This window comes from Zonotrichia albicollis, chromosome 8 (assembly GCF_047830755.1).
Source record: "Zonotrichia albicollis isolate bZonAlb1 chromosome 8, bZonAlb1.hap1, whole genome shotgun sequence".
NCBI lineage: Eukaryota > Metazoa > Chordata > Aves > Passeriformes > Passerellidae > Zonotrichia > Zonotrichia albicollis.
The window spans coordinates 6,948,250-6,967,797 of record NC_133826.1 but is presented as its reverse complement, the minus strand read 5'-3'; the positions used below and the strand labels follow the sequence as shown (position 1 = coordinate 6,967,797).

At 39.6% G+C, this 19,548-nt stretch overlaps 1 long non-coding RNA gene across 1 annotated transcript; it reads right to left on the bottom strand.

Moving 5' to 3' along the window:
* Nucleotides 1-9,094: 9,094 nt before the first annotated feature.
* LOC113458627 (uncharacterized) lies at nt 9,095-13,497 on the bottom strand. The gene is made up of 3 exons (XR_003379046.2): nt 12,942-13,497; nt 12,267-12,372; nt 9,095-9,626 (listed from the first exon to the last, which is right to left on the bottom strand). It is a non-coding gene; the product is annotated as an uncharacterized LOC113458627 (long non-coding RNA).
* Nucleotides 13,498-19,548: the final 6,051 nt, after the last annotated feature.

Here is a 19,548-nt window from a genome sequence, read left to right as displayed (position 1 = left end):
TCATCAAATGGTTGTTACGTACAAAGATAATGCAGTCAATAGTGAGGCTTTTTCAGCAGGGTTAGGCAGCAACACTATATGTGCATGTTTTATTAGTTACAAAAATGGGTATTTCAGTATAAGCACCACATGTAGATCAAACTGACAGACTCCTTTGGGATTAAGCCCCATCGCCTTCTGAATGCAAGACAAGCATAAAACCACTGCAGCAACGGGGAAAAAAAAATCAGCTTGAAAATAATTAAACAGCAAGGCAGCCACCCATAATGATATTCAGCAGAACACATTAGGGACAGTTTGCTGGGAATGCACAAGAGCACTCCAGTTGTTTAATTAACATTGAAACGGCGGTTCCACAAGAACTAAAAATCCTGTTAATTTATGTGTCTCTTAATGATGCTCATTTAAATACTGTCAACTTTTCTCCAGTTTAATATTCATGATTTTTAGTCATTAAAACACCACTCTCAGCTTGTGGATTCACCGAGAAACACAAATTGTTTGATGATGATGTCAGTTCTTTAAAAAGTTCTTTTCCCCTTAAAGTGTAAATCTCTCAATGCTCATCACGAGGGTCATTGTAGTCTGGTCTATAAATACCATTTTTATCATTCCTATAATATAATAAACCACAATGTTCTCTCTCACCTTCAAAGACGAGCCCTGCTTGCATAGTCAGGAGTTATTTATGTAAAGGTAGTTATCTTTTTATGACGGAGCATCTCAGCTGGTTAATGTAATGGCTTTATATATTGGGATACTGGGCTCAAGTCCCACTTTAGATTATAAAAACTATTTTCATCCAGGGTAGGAAACATCACATTAAAGATAATTTTAGTGCTGGAACGACGCTTGCAGCTGGATATTAAAAAGATACTGCCAATGTAGGCAGAAGTCAAATTTTGACCTCCCCAGAATCAGTAAATCCATGGTCTGAATGAACACTTGATTCCATGGAACTTTTGTTTCCCTGTCCTTTCCCTGTGCTGGCAAGTTCAGATAGTCTCCAATGCTGCCTCCTTGGCAGAAACTATGATGGAGCCTCCTGTGACTGGGACTTCTCCAGAAAAAATTTTATATATTGATTTTCTATGGTCAGAGAAAATCCATTAAGGTTTTTATAAATTGAAGGAATATGGCTTCTTTGTACAGTTAATCTTTTCATTGTATGATAAGAATTTAGATTTCAAGGAAAATATTAACATTTTCAGCAAGGCAGAGAGCAGGACATTGGAACAGAAGTACAGACAGCTACAGATGGACATTTCTTCCCTCACAAGGGCATTTCTTCCTACCATTTTTGTTCTAAGTACCAGCCCTTAACACCTTCTTAATTCCCTCCTCTGATGATGCCATGTTTTCCAGGGCAAGATATATTATTCCTTTTATTCTTCTTTTTAATACCCAAACAATTGGAAGTGCCTCTTATTAGGTACTTTATATTTTTTTCTAAGTGGATTGTAAAAAATATTAATAAAAGACACAGGTTCAGGCTTAAAAGAGGTCATATACAAAGAGCAGATGAAATCTTGTTAGCACTCCAATTCCCACTGCATACTTTTAAGACCTAGCTGAGTTCCCTGTCTCAGGGTTTTTTTATTATTCCTGTCAGATTTCCAGTACACATTGAAATGCAACAGTGCCATATAATTTTTCTGAAAGACAGTTTGTTTGGCATTTTAGACAGACATCCAACACAACAAAATGTACTTTATTATACAGAGAGAAAAATATTCTGTGAACCAGGCAGCACAGAACTTACACTACCTGATTAGTAGCAAAGCCAATATTTATCACCTACTTCTGCTCATTTCAGTTTCTGCATTTTATTCTTTCCCTGTTGTTTCATATTTACAACCTGCACTTCATAACTAAATATCTTAATGTGGTTTACCTCTGAAAAAAGCAGTCATAACTAGATGGTCTAGACATAATCTTAATTACAAAAATGCTATCCTCTGTCTGAAGTGCTTTTTATGCAGTTACTGTTGCTATTTTCTTCCAGAAGCATTTCAATTAAGCAAGTAATCTGTATTAACTTATTGTGTACACATTTTAATGTGATATACATTATTTTCAGCATCATTCATCCCCGAAGAGATCTTTCTATTTATTTTAGTAGTCTAAATGTTCTCTTTTTCAGCAAAGGATTCTTTTTTCATTATACCTTATGATGGCCTAATTATTAAATGCAATTCCTTGGGACCATAATTTTGGGATAAAGCCTGATACATAGTTCTAACATGAAATATATAACTATTTTTATTCTTCTTTAATCTGTAATAGATTTTCTCCACTAAAAGTGCATTATAGCTCCAGATTGATCTATGAGTGGTCTATGCAATTCCAATGTCCCTGTTGTTTTTCATGTTGATCATAGAAAAAAAAATTATTAACATCTTAATTTTTAATTTATTTTTTTTTTTTTTACTAAAAAAGGAGGCAATTCTTAAGGTAAAATATGTTAATTCTATCTATGGCAACTTCATCTGTTTACATCATTACAGATAAATTTGAGAACATAAACCTAATATGATAACACAGCTCTTTCATTTTGGTATTTATACTTCCATATCCAACCCTTTTGACATTGCTTTCAGGAGGCACTTGAAACTTAGGCATTGCCTCTAAACTGGTTCCCATGTGAAGGTTTCCATTACATTAAATTGGTATTTTGTATAGCCAGCATCAAGTAATCAGCATATGATATCTATTCCCAGTACATTTATTTACTAAACTTCTTCAGTGTCCCTAATCTTTGGCACTAATGGTTCAATAATTAAACAAATTATAATGAACAGTCTTCTCTTGTTCCTTGTTTTTGAAGCACTTGAACCCAATGCACAAGGAAAGTCGTTTCACATGCTAATTCAATTCTGAAAGCATTTTTCATGTTTCTCCAACATCCCAATTAAACACAGAGATCCTACCAAGAAAAACAGAACACTTTCTCTGGACCTATATATTGTGAAAAAGCCTCGTTTTCAGAATCTGTGATGTGCTAAATGTCTCACAAGAATTCCTTGCACTCACCTAAGGGAATTCTTTACTAAAACACAGATTGGTTTGCATCAGCAGAAGCTTTCTTGTCTCTATCTCCACCAAGAATTAGTGGAAAACACTTGGCTCAGGAGGGAGGTTGATTAGGTTCATCCTGGTTTGAAAGGAGTTTCTAAACTATTTTTAAGGGGGGAAAGTTGTCAGCTAAGTATTCAATTTCCATGGAGAAAAGAGCCCTCTGTAAGAAGGACAATGTCCCAAATATTTCAGAGAGGCATCCAGTAGATCATGACTCTTCCCTATTTTTAATGTACATATATCACGTTCTTCAGATGCTTTGAAAGCCTGCAATAGATCAGCTGACCCTCCATGTTTCCATATTTATTAATATGCATTTGTGCAGAGTTATGACACCTGCATTTTACAAATCTCTTCATTTTGCTTGACCTTGTTTCTGAGCACTCCTTGTTCTTGTAGCTGTCTTAGATCATCTATTAAAATTAAATCTGCCTGCTAATGTGTCTAACTTCTTCCCTATGGAGAAGAAAAAAATGCCAAAGGCTACTGGTTTGCAAATAGAAGTTCTTTCTGGGCTTTTGCTCTTGTTTATGTCAGTAGTGGCTCTGTCTGAATGGATGTTTCACTTTTTTCCTCTCATGAAAATCTTTCTCATTATGGCTCCTGCAAAGCACAAACTTGTTGCTCTGAGTCTACCTTTGTGTCTATCTCATGTTTTTTTCTAAATCCACTATGCAAGCAAACATATATCCCTTTATAATTGCTTTAAAGGCCCCTTCCTAGGATTCTGAAGACAAATTCTGTAAGAGATTGCCCAGCATATAATTATTGTGTGATTTTGTGGTTTATTCACACTTTCTTTCAGTGCTACTTAATCTCCCTCTTTTCCTCTGACATGGACTTTATTTTTATGAATACCAATGCACAGTCAGAGATACTGCTGTTCTTATTATAATACTGAGAATCTCACATAATAGACTTCTTGATATCAAAATTAAATCACCTGGAGTATGTATTTTGAGAGATTCAGAGAAATAAATATATTCTGTTAAGTCATAGAAATCTTCCAAAGTCCATCAGCTCTGGGGTTTATAAACTGATTCCAACATTTAAGCTTTTTCAGTAAAGCTGCTGGAAGACTTGTTTGTGTATCCTGGGCTGGGCTGATGCAGCAACAATTATCTGTGAATCCAGAGCTGCTGCAAGCACTAATCAAACACTAAAATTTTATATGGGTAAACATCAGTGACAAAGTCATCTTCCTTCTGCATCTGGTTTAAAACTTTTGCAGTCCAACGGTACTTGTACAGGCATTAATAAAAACACAGTTTTTAATGGCAGCAAAACACTTCCATAGCGAGCTCCCTATGGTTTTTTGGTGCCATCAATTTTCCCCTTCAGGTGAGCATCCTGATGAGTCACTGCCCACATTTCTGTGTTTTACTGGTTTTGATCTGTGCTTTACTGAGGTTTGGTTTTGTTTGGGTTCTTTTCTTTATGAAAAAGGGTATTTTTAATTTATTACTTTTGCTCCATTTTTAAAATCTCGTTTCCTGATTTCTCCTAATTTAATAGCAATTATAAGCCTTATCTTTACTTGGTATTATCTCTTCATTATGCTTGTAGGGTTTTTTTCTTGTATCTCCATGTCTCCTAATCAGACTTCTGATTATATTGAACATTGAACCAAATTATAGCAAAACTTTAAACTATAGGTTAGCCCTATGCTACATTTTTCTTTGTTCTATGTTTCTGGTATCCATATTAGCAATGGCAAACTTTCATAATGTTAGCTCTCATAGTTGTTACTTGTTATTTGTTGGAAATTTGTTTCTTAAAATGTATCCTTATAATTTTAGCACAAAACTCATTATATACGTTTTTTTTTGCCACCAAGGCAGTATTTTTTCACAGCACAAGCACAGTGTTTTATTACATTCAAAAGGCATATGAATTCCCTTTCTCCTATAGTTAATGAGCCCTCAGGTGAAATACACTTAACTTGGGTCTAATCAGTGCCTATTTGTTCTTGCTTCCAGCAATGAGGTCAGGAACTTTTGGACTTCCCCTGGCACAGAGAAAGCATGGGTTTGACTTACTTGTTACATATTTAGAGTTGTTGAGAACTCTGGAGCATAGTGCTCCTATGGAGATGTTTGCAGATTTGTGTTAATAAAGTCCCCTTGGTTGTGCTCCACTGTTGTCTCTTTTGATGTCCAGAAAACTAATCACTATCATAACATAACTCTGCTATGCCTGGATGACTTCATTTACTGCATCCTCAAACCCTGACACTTTCTGAATTTTATTTGACTATAATAATGCAAAGTTTTAGGCATCTGCTTGTCAAAGGAATTGCATGTCTGTGGCCACATTTTCAAACTCTGGTATTGTCCTCACACTCTTGTTTTTCAGTTCTATCCGTTAGGTCACAGACTTCCCCTTGCTTGTTCCCTCTCTGTCCCCATGACTCTTGCATAATTGGTTTTACATTGGCCCACTTTCAGTTGGAGATGAGGAAGGTATCCCTTGCTAGCACTGTAAAATAGCCAATTTGCAGGTAGGAAGAATGTTCTCATTGAAGGTTGGAGGTGGATGTTTGAATCTCCTCAGCTGGAGCAGAATTTAACCTAAATTCCTTCACTCTGAGAACATTCTCATCACAAGCTTTTGCTGCTTTGTCCTGTTCTTTCCCATGCCCCTTGTGCATTTTTAAGCATAGGAAGTATTACTGTCTTTGTACCTTGTTCAGAGAGTTCAGTGACTACAGACCTCAAAGAACTCCTTAAATACAAAAGAGCCAGAGTTTTGGATGTTTCCACTTGCACTGCCTATTGCCTAGTTTAAGTTCCCTCCCATTGCTATGTTTGTTGGCTTAACTCTCTTTAGCCCCTGTACAGAAATCTCAAGCACATGACTTTTACTTTTTCACTCTAATCCCACAGCTGAGAACCCAGTTTTTAGTCCAAGCACTAAGAACCCTAGCTCTTTTTGGAATCTATCCCATAAGTCTAGCATGTTTTTGTCCTGGATTCCTGAATCTGAAGCCTAAGAACCATTTCCTACCCCAGACATATCTCTAGTTCCAAGGAAGCATGTCCCTGCCAGGTTCACCTGGGGACAGCTTGACCTCTAGAAAAAGACTGACAGACTAGTGTTATGAATTTTTGTTTCACAAAATAGCTGGGGAAAAAAAGCCATCTTTTCTTTAAAACAGTGATTAAGTAATCCTATCTCCTTCCTCCTAACAGCCTATTGAAAGAACATTTAAATAGGGGAAGGCAAAATTCTAATCCATTATATCATAATAATGACATATTGTTTGGCATGGGCAGAGAATTGTGCTGCAGTATAGTGATTAAAGCATCCATTTATAAAAACTATTTCAATTAGTGCATGAGTAAATATTTAAGTCAAAATTCAGCAGTGCTTAAGCATATGTTTAAATCACATAGAGTACACAATCAGTGTGGTGCACACGTTCTTGTCTACTGTTGAACATTCTGTAATACTTGGCATTAGTTTGTTTTAGTGGGTCAGAAACACAGAAGGAGATGAAGTGAACCTCAAAAGATGCAGTGCACAGTAGATTGGCAGTTATCTTTTGGAAGTCACCTTTTCTTTTCTTTCCCCAAGTAAAAATCAAACTGGGATTCTAGATTCATAGGCGTGAAGGGAACGAGAGCACAGGCTTTCATCTTCTGGACCAGCAGCCAACTTCACTAGGATTTCCTTGCAAGAATGAACAATTACTTGGTCAGCAAGGACTTAACAGACATCATGTACTGCCCTGTACTTGGCTGAACTGGATCTTTGTGTTCATCTCGTTAAATGCAAAGCAGATTTTGGCTAAAAACAGGTTTAGAATGAATTCATATCACTTTGTACAAAGTTTCATGGGAGATGCCTCAGCACAACTCCCTGCACCCCTTGTGAGGAGCTGGACTCACATTTTCAGATGTGCTGCTCCTGCTGACAGCCAGTCAGTGCCAAACTGACTGTCAAGAACATTTCAGTGCAGATCCAGTGGAGATTCAGAGATCAGGTTTTATAAGGTTTTCATCTCCCTGCTGCCCTCCCTGAAGCAGCAATGCTCTCTTCAAAAGCAGGATTTGAGTGAGAGGTGCAGCCCTGCAGTAATTTACAAACAGCACAGCAATTTACAAACATATTTCATTACAGTTATCTATTTAGAAAAATTAAAGTAAAATGTTTACCCTCTTAATTGACCATAGGGAGCCAAATACTTTGTGAATGTAAATTATAACTGTGATTAAAATATAAGCTGCACTTTCTCAATATTCATAGTGATGTCTGGTACAAGTAGAATTAACATAAATTCATATATTTTCTTATCTCTCCAAACCCATACTTTTATTCAAATGAAAAGTTTATTATTTATTATTCTCTTGGTGGGAGTTGGGGTTTATGCCTCTATAAAGAATCTAAGCTGTCATATTTTCTTTATCCCATATTTGCCAGGTTGCCTTGTGGTTCATTTATTTGTTAAATGTATTGATCTGTTCCAGCCATTATGCACTTCATAAACAGCTGTGGACTAATTGGTATTCATGTGTTGGGAGTATTTTCTTATAGTACTGAAGTGATACAGTGAAGTTTATCGCTAAATGATAGTTCAGTGCACTGTTTTTGAAGTTCAAATACAGAAAAAGACCAAGTTAAAAAATGTTGTAAGAAATATTAGGCTAATTTTTATAAAGGATTTTTTTTCTGTTCTCTGAAAATACAAGTAAAAGAACATGAGAGGAAAGCAACCAGTCATTCAAGAACTACATAATCCTGCCTCTATCAGCATGCATGCAAACAGCTGCACCCTTCTTGAACTCCCTGCAACTCCTCCAAACAGCTTAGAACAACTTCTATTCATAAATAACACTTCCTACCTCACTTAAAACTCAACTCTAGCTTTTATCTCCTGCCCCTGGAAAGATGCTTAAAGCCAGTTCTGATTCTGAATAGATCCAGGCAGACCAAACTCACAGCCAAGACTCAGGTTCTCAACACGAGCAATCTCTTGTTACACTGGTTTTATGTAGAAGAGTTTTCAAGCAGCAGTTCAGCAGCCCTTGCCTAAGCCTGTGACTTTGACCAGCACAGGCAGCAAGATAAATGCTTGAATATCCTGAGAGATCCAATTTATATTATTTTATGAATTTACTCCTTGTCTGGGGCCAGGCAGCATCACTGGCAGCAGGAGCTATGAGGGGCACTCCCACTTCAGTGAGGCCACATTATTCTGATCCTACCTTGTGCCTTGCTAAGCTGTTCATGAGACTGTCCAGCCTCAGCTCCTCTGCTACCAGAGGAGTTTTATTCCTCCTTACCCAAGGAACAAACACCACACCAATCCCCTCTAATGTGTTGGGTGCAGCCCTGTGTGTGGCTCCTGGCAGCCCCAGCCTGGCCATTTGAGCAAAGGTAAATGCATTTGAAATGTCAGGAGGAAGTTCGGAGACTTCTTGAATCACTCCTGAGCAGCAAGGAGAGGGTTTCCATTAAGGGACAGGTCAGAATTCTTTCTGGGGTCAAGAGATGAGTTTCCTGAGTGCATCCAAGCTGGCATTTGCTGTTACCCATAGAAAGCAGCAACACAGAACAGAGTCATAAATTGCCTGGTGGCTGAGTTCAGGTTTACTCCTGAACCAAGCCAATTGAGGGGCTTTAGCTGGTACAAATTAGGATTGAAGGCTTTTGAGCAAATATTAAACATCAATAAGGTTCCTGGTGTATAAATAAACCTTGTAGCTACACAGGAAATATTATATCTTTGTTTATTTCTACTTAAAAGGCATCTTCACTAAAATTTGGGAATGAAAAACTGTCATCTTACTTGCTAACATGATAGATCATATAGTGATCCACTTGTATTGTGTACACTGTGAGACATAGATTAATGTTATTATTTAAATTATCATCACATACAACATCTTTAATCGAAGATTAACATTACATTGTGGTTTTGCCGCACATGCACAGGAAAAAATTCTCTCTGTTCTACAAATGGTACAAAAGCCATAGAAAAACAAAGGGAAAAAGTTAAGAGTGATGCATTTATTTTTACATCTACATTTGATTTTATATTTATTTTAAAATCAGTTATACATAACATTTTGATCATAAAAATAAAATATTAACATATTATCTGTCATCTTTTTGTTTTTTTCCTTCAGCTTCAAAACAGAGCTCATTAGAGAGGTTCACCTTATTTTGTACTTGGGCTCCAGTCAGTACCACTTCCAACATGATGTCTGACATGCCCTTTACTACAAGAGAATCTTTCTACGTCTGAGGGATTCCACAGAGATTTAAACAAAAGCCAACAATCACACTCATATTACTTTAATTTTAGGCCTGTTTGCACCTTATTAAAACTGATGTAGTACCTGGAGTTTATGAAAAGGTGAATGCTTTTGAAATCTGAGAGTTTACCTGATTTCTAGGCCCTGTTCTGAGCCTAGAGAGGAAAATATATTTCACCATTTTCTTAGGCTTGCAAGAAAATCACACAAAAACGGTGTCACCCTGTAGAACTAATTACTTCTCATCACCACTAATAGAAATGGGGATGTTGCTCCATGTGACAGGCCCTGCAACAGAGAAGGAATAATTTCTGTTACTGTAAGAGAACTGAAACAAGGCACAAGTAGATTTTAGAGATAATAAACATGAAGAAAATCTTTGGTTTTGACCTACACAAGGTGTTCTCTTCCTAACCAATGCCAACACAATCATCTGATTCACAACTGACATGAAGTTCTGCAGCTGAAATCCAACAACTGAAGGAATTTAGAGTCTCAAAAGTGTTGAGACACATAACTCCCTCAGGAATCCAGGCACTGGAATACCTGCAGGGGTGATGGCCTTGTCACCTCCCAGTAAGAGAAAGGCTCATAAGGCTGTGACAGGTTAAGTACAACCAGAAGTTGCAGGAACCGCAGTCAGGTGATAACTGCTGTTTTGTGGGGGTGTGTTGGTGCTCCTCACACCTTTGCTCCCAGATCTGCTCCAGTGGGCAGTTTCAATCATCAGTGTGCTCCCACTAAGGCTGCATTAGCCAAAGGCAACTTGCAGCTGGATCTTGGGTTCTGGGCTCATTGCAGAGCATTAATGTGTTCTGGGTGTCTCATCAATCAGAAGGGCAAGAGCCCCACTTCTACACACTATAAAAACTTAGCAATCAAGGCTGCAGAAAGGTCTGCAGTGGCACTCCATGAATTTCCAGATGTGCCCACGCCGTTCACCAGGGTTTTTCCTGTGCCTTGCATGCCGGAGATTTGTCTGGTATGACTTTAGAAACTCATCCATTCCTTCATTTAGGGAGGACCTAATTTATCTTTGTGCTTCTCCTGCACCTCGAGTCAGAAGACAGACACATCCATAATGCATGGCTTTGTGATGTGTGCTCCATGACAGCTGCAATCTGTGAAGCACACACCAAAACTCCTTGAGAAAAGCTCTTGCTGCGAGCTGAGGCCAGCCACACGTAACACTTCTCCTTCACAGCACACTTCACAGTGCTGAGGGTACTGTTTTCTACCCTCCATCTCAAAGCATTCACTGCTGGAAAACTCTTCAGCATCTGCATATTGGGCAATGATATAAGCACACATCTGTCTCCAGTTCCTTGTGTCTCTGAAACAACATATTTGATTTAGAGATACACTTAAGCAAGGGAGATTTGGAAAATTGCATATCATCTTCAGGGTCAGTGAAAAATTTAACTGGCAACTACATTACAGATACATTTAATCCATTAGTCTGTCTCATGTAACTGAGATTAATAAATGCAAGGCTTAGATTTGTTCCTTCAGTATCCAGCAGAACGTGTTTCTGAGGAGTCATCTTGCCTTCCTGATTGCTCTCATTACAGGCCCAGGGAAGAGCACAAGCCACTTTCTAAAATGTACCCACTTCCTGAGGCTGCTCTCAGACGAGCCAGAGCAGCAATCCTCTTGTGTTGGCGAGCTGGGGCTCTCCTGGAATGTGGATTTCCAGCTGGCTTGGGAACACACTCCATCCAACCCCTTTTGTCCTGCCCCAGAGGCATTCCCACAGGGGAACAGAGCTGCCTACCCACCTGGGTGGATCCATGCACTCATGGGATCATTTCAGGTGAATGATCTGCCTTCTTCACCAGCCCCATGTCACTTTCCAGGCTGCCTGGAGGTTACAGCTGTTTAAAATCCTAAGCAGGGTATTTTTCCCAGCAGATCACAATGGCTGAAATCAATGGGAGATTTTACAATAATGCAGTAATGGTCCATATAAAGAGGCCCAGGCTGGAAAATTTCTAGTGAAGGCCTTTGCCTGAGGATTTCTGTACCTCTAGCTTAAAAAAAAGAGGGGGGAAAAGGTTTCATATTTTTTCAATGGCTCAGTGTAAAATGTTCCTCTTAATTTGCACATTCCTCACATTCAGTGGCCATGGAATTTATGAATATTGTCACTCACGCAGGCAAATGCTGTAAATAACCCACCTAAGAATGCGACTTTAAAAAAGGAGGGATGTGAAGCCCTTTTGGGTAGAAGAGATGTCCTTCTGGATTATGCATGTGACACTCCAGTGTTAAAATTAGGGACCATTCGAACTACATTTCTCTCAGATCTTTCTCCCTCTCTTTGCCAAGGCTTTCAGAGAGGGTTTTATTTTTTTTCTTTATGATACCCTGAGGAAATACCTCTCATGTTGGGTCAGCATCTTGAGCTGTCTACAGCATTTCCAAGACTAGCTTCCGAGGTTTTGCCCTCTGAGAAAATCAGTAAAGAGGAAGGCATGATGTGATCATACATTAGCTGGCCACAATCTCCCTCTATGGCTGCTCTTAATGCACTCAGTGGCTCCAGTGGAGCTGCCCTTCCTGAGCAACAGGAAAAGCCACTGCTCTGTGAGTGGTGCACTACAGCCTAGCTCTCCTGAACAAATTAATGCAGTTATTGCATTAATTTAAAATTTCAGTCCCTCAGAACCATAGTTCCCTTTCCACAATTTCCCCTGAATGTTTCTCTGTTGCCAATGGCCTCAGATGGGAAGAGGCTTCCACCCAGGTCCCCTCTAGTCCTTCAAGGTGTGTGAACAGCCCATGTCATTCCCAGATTTTGGTGTATCCATTCCATGCAGAGGTATAAGATAGGTTCTGGTTCATTCCTTTTCCCTTGGCCAGGATAAAGTCCGACCCACAGCACTGCTGTTAGTTTTTAGAAAACTAACACAGGTGAGATTTTCTCACCTTCTTTCACTAATATTTTGTTAGAGAGATCTCCAGAGTACTGTTTGTAATGACTCCCCTCAACAGATGAGCCCAGGACTTGGTAATCACCACTGAGTGATTAGACCTGTGGAAGAAATTAAAACTAAACCAAACAAGCATTTTCCATGGTGCATCTCACCCACTAAGCAGCCCTGCACAGGGATGGAAAATTTCCTTCCCAATGTCCACAAATGATCAGTTCCTGCCTTGGAGCACTGAGCTGGATTCGATTACACTGAAATCATTATTTCAGTTCATGTAACTCCAGACTACTAGTGATACCCAATGACTCTGGCACGCTGGGAATTCAATCAAATGTTTATACTAAGGGGGACTATTTACTCCAGCCCCTAGAGGTACCACTTTAAAAAAATCCCCTGAATATCACTGAAATTAATATTAAGACTTTATACCCTCATGTATTTTTTGAGGATTTATATATGTTGAGATATCATTTTTCCTACCACTTATCCTCTTACATACTCCCACAATATCTCATCTGTGGCATTTTCCCAGATGGGGCCCACAGCAACGTTCTTGTAGCTTTTGGCTCACTTAACACTCCCGCTTAACAAAATCCTTGATTTGACGAGGTCTTCTCTGCTGCAACACCCATTCCTACAGACCTCCAGGCTCTGTGTGTTGGGAACTTACCTCTCTGTTTGCTGCATGGCATCCTCTGTGCACTGCACACCCCAGAAGTGGCCATGGATTGCATTCTCCTCCGTCCCGCGGTCTCCTAAGGAAAAGGAAGCTCTGGGAGCGCCCACGCAAGGCACTGCCAGAGAAACAGCAGAAATTTGGCATTCTGCATCTGTGTAGGCAACAAGACAAAGTGAAAGGCGGCAGATAACTGAGCTCTTTATTGCTTCTCGACCATAATTTTCCTGTTTTCAAAATGGATCGTTCCAAATGGAACGGCGGGGCTGACAGCCTGCGCACTGGCTTCCATGGGCTCTGCCTCACATTTCTATTTCTGGGTGTGAAGACCTAATTTTCCGAGGCAGATTATTTTTGAAACTGAGCCTATACCCCTTTCACTGCTCTTGATTTACATGTGATTTGTCAAACAATTAAAATGTGCATATTGTCATCACAAGGCCAAAACATCTCTTCATCTCTTCTTCATTTTCATTTCCCCACAGCACGGTTTTCAACAAGTGAACTTGGCACTGAACAGAGCCTCCTTGCCACTCCTGCCTGAATGGGGCTTCAGTCACCCTGCAAATGTTCACATGGCATTTCATCTGATTTCATCTTTGTGTATTCAAGCACACACTCACATTTTCTTCTCCCATTTTTTGACTCCCATCATGAGTTACTTTTATTCCTTTACAAGCCCCTTAATTTGTACAGAGTCTTCTACCTAAACCATTCTCATATTGGCCTTTGAATTGAGCACTTGTGCTGTAGTCTGTGACGTACAGATTTTTTACAGATATCTCTCACATTCTCGGTATTTCTTAAATTTCTGAAGTCAGCAAACAGGGCAAAACACCTGCCAATTATTTCCCTGAACTAAGCCAGCTTTTCTAAGTCAATCAGTGTGTTCCCATCCAGATATTTAATCATCCTCTGCTTCTCTCAACCTGCCAATTCATGCTGCACTTCTGGCAGACCAAACTGATATTTAGATACTATTGAGCACCAATTCACAGGATTGTTTGTACACAGGTGTGCCATGAGGTTCCCATCACTTGCTGCAAACATGTCAGGAACCCAAGCCACACATTTTATCCAGAACATTTGCACAGTGGAGATAACAATTCTGCCACTTTCCCAGGAGGGACTACAAAAGATGGACACAATGGGAAGATTCGTAATTTTTGTACTGTCACAGACACCATAAACTCTGTCCCATACAGCTATTTTAAACTGTGCTTTTAAGAAAAATGAAAAAGTGTGATGAAAGATTGGGCACTAGGAGAATTTTAGAGAATCACAGCTAAAATTTTAGAGAATCACAAATAATTTTCTTCATATTAGACAATGTTCCTCTTACACTGTATCCAACTGATTTTTCTAGGAAATGTCAACATACAAGTGATTGCCATGTGTTCCCTGAAAATTGATACTATACTTAGGAACATAAGAATTGAAAAAAAATCCGCTAATTAATGAAGATTTTCCACTGCCAGTTACTACAGCTGAGTTCTTCACCTACAAAAATCTTCTAGGTTTCTTTATTTTTAAAACTCTATTAATAATGATCCTAAATAGTATCAGAATTTTGTGATGTAAGTAAACTAGGCTTTCTCAGATGTGCAAAGCAGGTTTGGTCCCAGACGTTATCTCAAAGGAAACAGAATTTCATGCAGTTTGTTCAAGACAAAGCTGGCTTCTCCTTCCTGAAATTTTTTCTGCAAGTCTATCTTCCATCTGTGCCTTGGCTTTGTCCTACAAATCATAGCAGCACAAGGCACTGATCTTCAAAATGTCAATGTTTTCTTATTTAGATGCTACACATCTAATAAATAGCCCTTCCCTGTCCTTCAGTGATACCATGTGCAGTTTCAGCACAGAAGGATCTCAGAGGACATTATCTAAACAGTGGCCTATCACTGCAGCCACTTGCTGATGTGTTTTTGGTGTTTACAGAATACTTCACTCAACATCTAGCTCAGATTTCCTTCCTTAGGAGGTGAACACACTGCCTAGGAGTCACAGCCAAGGTCACAGCTGCAAGTGAGCATCCTGCTCAGAGAATGTCCCAGCAGATCTACAGTACAGCCTGTGCAGCTCACACATTGACAGAATTCAGGCTATGCCCATTTTTAAATTTTATTAAAAATTACTGAGAAAACACTTGCCCAGGCATTGCCTTCCAAATATGGGTGGTTTTAGTTACTGGCAAAGATGTACAATCATTATCTGTCCCTGGCTACAGTGGGAATTGCTTGCCCACTAAAAGATGTTTTGGATCCTGCATTTCCACTGTGAGGTGAGCTCTTCCCAGGTCAGGCTGATGTGGGAAGGTCAAATCCCTGGAGTACATAACCAGAGCACATGCAAACAGGCTCCCAGTCACCTCCATGGCTATTTGCACAAAGAAAAATCCCCCCATGGACAAGCAAAGCAATTTGAAATATGTGCCGGGATATTTGTGTCCATCTTCTACATAAGGACAGAGCACCATTCTTATAACTGGAGTACAGCTCCACAAAAATCACCCTGGCTCCTTGCCATACCATTGTGTTCCAAAGATCTCCACTGAAAATTAAGTTTATGCCTTTGGTTATTGCATGGCCACAGCTGAGATGACGCAGCTGCCTCTCCAACTTCTCCAGCAGGTTATTCTGCACACTCATCCTCATGGCCTCAACCTTTTGGGGTGCCCTGTGCCAAACTGCACTGCTTACCACTAAGGAAACATCAACAGCCTCATGCACTGATACTGCCTAACGTGTCTTTGTCAAACACTTAATGAAGCACATATTGGGTCTGCTGATCTGACTGTCAATTTATTCTGAATAAATCCACATGCCAAAGGATTTAGGTGCCAAAAGCTGGAAGAGCTTTCAAGATGATTTTTTTTTTTTTAGCCCTGACCATGATAGCTGCACAGCAATATGCCATCTGAAGCAGGAGATGTTTGAAAACTTGGAATACCAGGTAGTTCAAAATCACAAATTTCTGTGGCTTCCTCTGAAAAATGACTCTTTGGCTCTACCCCAACAAGCAGAAATGACAAGCCTACAAGATCCCTTTTTATACTACAGAGCAGAGGTATTAATTTCATGTTGTAAGCATAACCTGTGACCAGCCTGGGAAAGTGGCAATTATATTATTTTGTTTGGGTTTGTTTTGCTTCTGTGCCTGTTCTGCAAAGCTTAAGAGAGAGTAAGAGCCCCAAAATGAACGTCACAAAGGAGAAAAGGTTGTGTTCCACTGGCAGCAGATCTATTTTAGGACCTGCCCACTCCACTCCTGATGTTGCACTCTTGTAGCTCCCTGGTTATGAGGCACACCAAGCCTGTCTCCCTGACCCTGCCCCGACTGAAGGTAATGGGGAGAGGGCAGGGAAGGGCAGGAGTGAACAAAGCCTGCAGGAACGTGGGAGGCCAGGCTTTCTTGAAACAGCAATGGAAAGATAAACTAATTACCGAGTGTGAAATTGATAAATGATAAAGCAGCCATCGTTTAACAGCCCTGGTGTTGAGCACACATGTTCTGCATCCATGTATGAAGTGCTGCTGCTGGGCTTTCCACTGCTGCTCCTGCCTTCTCCTTTCTGCCCTGAGCAAGGGCAAGGCATTTATCCCAGCTCCTGGCCTTTCCTTCCTCATTGATTGAGGGAAGCAAGGTCAGCCACCCCAATCCGGCCTTTAACGCAGAGCTGCCCATCACTCAGAGCCTCCAGAACCAGAGGACAAAAGTTATTTAAAGTCTTCCCTGAAACAGTTAGGAGGGAATTTGCATATGGGAGGATTTGGGATGAAATTAGGATCTCCAAGCACCATAACTGATCAGAGGGCTTTGGCCCAGCCAGGTGGATGAAAGTTCTCCCTTTACACTGCATCCTGCTTGGCTTTGGAGCCTCTGAACAGAGTGGGCTGCAAGACATCTTCACAAAGTGAACACCAGAGGAGCTAATATTACCTGAATTAAGCTCTGCACAATAGAGGAATCCTTCTAAAAATAATAAATATCCAAGCCAGCTCCATGTTTAACACTGGCCCATGGTTATTCCAAATCTTTGTTAAAGTACTTTAGGGAAAAAACAGCACCTCTGTAGCACTTAGGGATGGCCATCAGAATGACCCTGATAACCCAGACTCATAAATACATGGAAGTAATAACCATGCAAAATAAAAAGCTTGCAAACTATTGTAAACAAACAAAAAAATGTCCAGAAGGGAGAGACTCAATTATAGGACAAACCTGTCAAGGTTTCATTAAAAGACTGATTTAAAGTGAAAAAAATCAAGAAAACTCCAAAGTTGGGCCAAAACATCATCCTTCACTTATCCTCTGGTACCTGCACATCAGAGCTAATAGTGCCTTCTCTGAGCAGTGGGTGACCTTCTGTACCAAGTGTGCTGCAATAACTAAATACAGCAGGGGTGAATTGAAGATGACATTTCAGCCTTTAACTGAATTTCCTACATTTCTTCGATTTACGCCAGACCCTTACATTATTTCCACTTATCTTTCCTCTGATGGCATACAAACCAGGGGTTCAGAAAGTGGCACTCACAAACAGGGGCACATAGACACACCAAGCAATTATTGCATTGCAAAATTATCTGCACAATCTGTCATTAAATATTTGTCTTCAGAAAGACCTGCAGGAGCTGCTCTTTTCCACACACAACCCCTCTGCAGCCCTTGACCAAGGAATCCTGGAAGCAAACATCCAGCCAAAACACCTGAATTTGACTCATGCTGCACCATTAAAATGAGTCAATAATTTCATCAATCCAGCAAGAAATTGCAAGTCACTTCATTTATAAAGAGGCCTTTGAGGGATTTTTTTTTTTTCCAGTAACAAAAGGGAAAACAGAAAGACTTCCTTTGCAGATAAATTCTGCAGGGGGAAAAAAAAGACAATTTTTACAGAAATCATTCAGCACTGCTAGCCTGTTGGTACAGTGTACACCTTGGCTGCATATCAGCTGTTATTGGATAGCAGAAGCTGTATCCATCTGTAACTTTCATTAAAATAGAATGCCACTGCATAATTATATCTGGATTTTTTAATTCTTTTTTTTCTCTTTTTTTTCTTTTTTTTTTTTTTTTTTTTTGCATAGTATACCAGTAAATCTTTATTTCTCTGTTGGAACACACGCAAAACACACACAATATCTGAAATCTGCATTTACAGCCAAAAAATGGGTGCACAGCATCAAAGCATAGCATAGAAATTGAGCATGAGAAAAACAAAGCAGCAAGAAAACTGAAACATCAAATGGCTCTTACTTGATATTTCTGCCATTCATAGCATCTCAAAATTTAAAAAAAAAATACAAGAGCCATGTTTGTTTCAGAAAAATAGACATATCAGATATTTCCATATGAAAACTATATACATATCTAATTCCAGAGCAAACAGGGATAATTCTGTCCTCCCCTTGTCACACAGAGCACAGACTTGTCAAGAGAACAATTCAGCTCCCTGCTTCAGGTGGTGCCTGGTTACCAGCAGAATTGCCTTGATGCCTTAGCCCTGATGACCGAGGAGTAGCAGGCAGACAATACTTCACATTTCGAGCCTCAGTCACTCCTGGAGCTGGCTCGGTTACAAGGAATAATTCTGATTCTCAGCAAGTTTAGCGCATTTGCATGAAAGAAATAATTTACTCTGTTGCACCCCCTAGTGGGATTATTTAGAGTAATCAGATCCTCACGGTTTTGTTATTTTTCTATTCATAGTACACGTTAACTAAGGGGAGTCACAAAAGGATGTACTTAGGTTCCCAAATTAATTTACTTCAAGGTTAACTGACATTTCTCTCTTTTGTTGCTGGTTTCCAATAAGGAATAGTAAGGCACATAGCACCCTGTGATACATAAACGTTTGATATAATCATGAATTTCTGGTTTGTGAGCTGGGTTCTATTTTCAGTTTAAACCCAGAGTAGAAAGACTTTCTATTCCAGGGAAAAATTACTCATTCTCTTTTTAAGGTCAAGCAATACATGTAATAAGGAGAGATCCAAAGAGAGGAGGAGAAAATGTGCAGTTGGTACATTATTAATGCCAGCTATATCCAATGCGTCCAATAAGTTTGTGCAAATTGGCAAATGGCAAAAAGTCACAGTATTGTTAACATCATTATTTGACTTTGTGTCCATGTTGCTCCTGCCTCGGTGAACTTACCTGGAAAAAAAATCAGCCCCATAATAAATGAAGCAAAGGGTGAAGGAACCAAATTACCAGGACTCAAATCTTGGAAATTTTTTTACCTTTTTTTTTTTTTTTTTTTTTTTTTTTTTTTTTTTTTTTTTGCTGTTGGGTTGATCATGCACTCATTGCAAAGAGAGCTGTTTGTCAGCCACAGCTCACAGATTCAGCATGGCCAGGGCTAACACTGCTCACAAACCATGGACAGGAAGCTTTTGGAAAATCAGTCCCAAATGTTGTGTTCAGACCAGCAACACCTGGATAGGACACAGGGCTGGTAACAACAGCTGGGAGCTCCATCCTTGCTGCAGCTTCCTCATGGCAGACACAGAGGGAGAGAGGTATAAACCTGTCCTCAAACCCCAACCTGGCCATTGTTGAAGTGAATCAGAGGAGCACAGACAATTTTCCCTTCTCT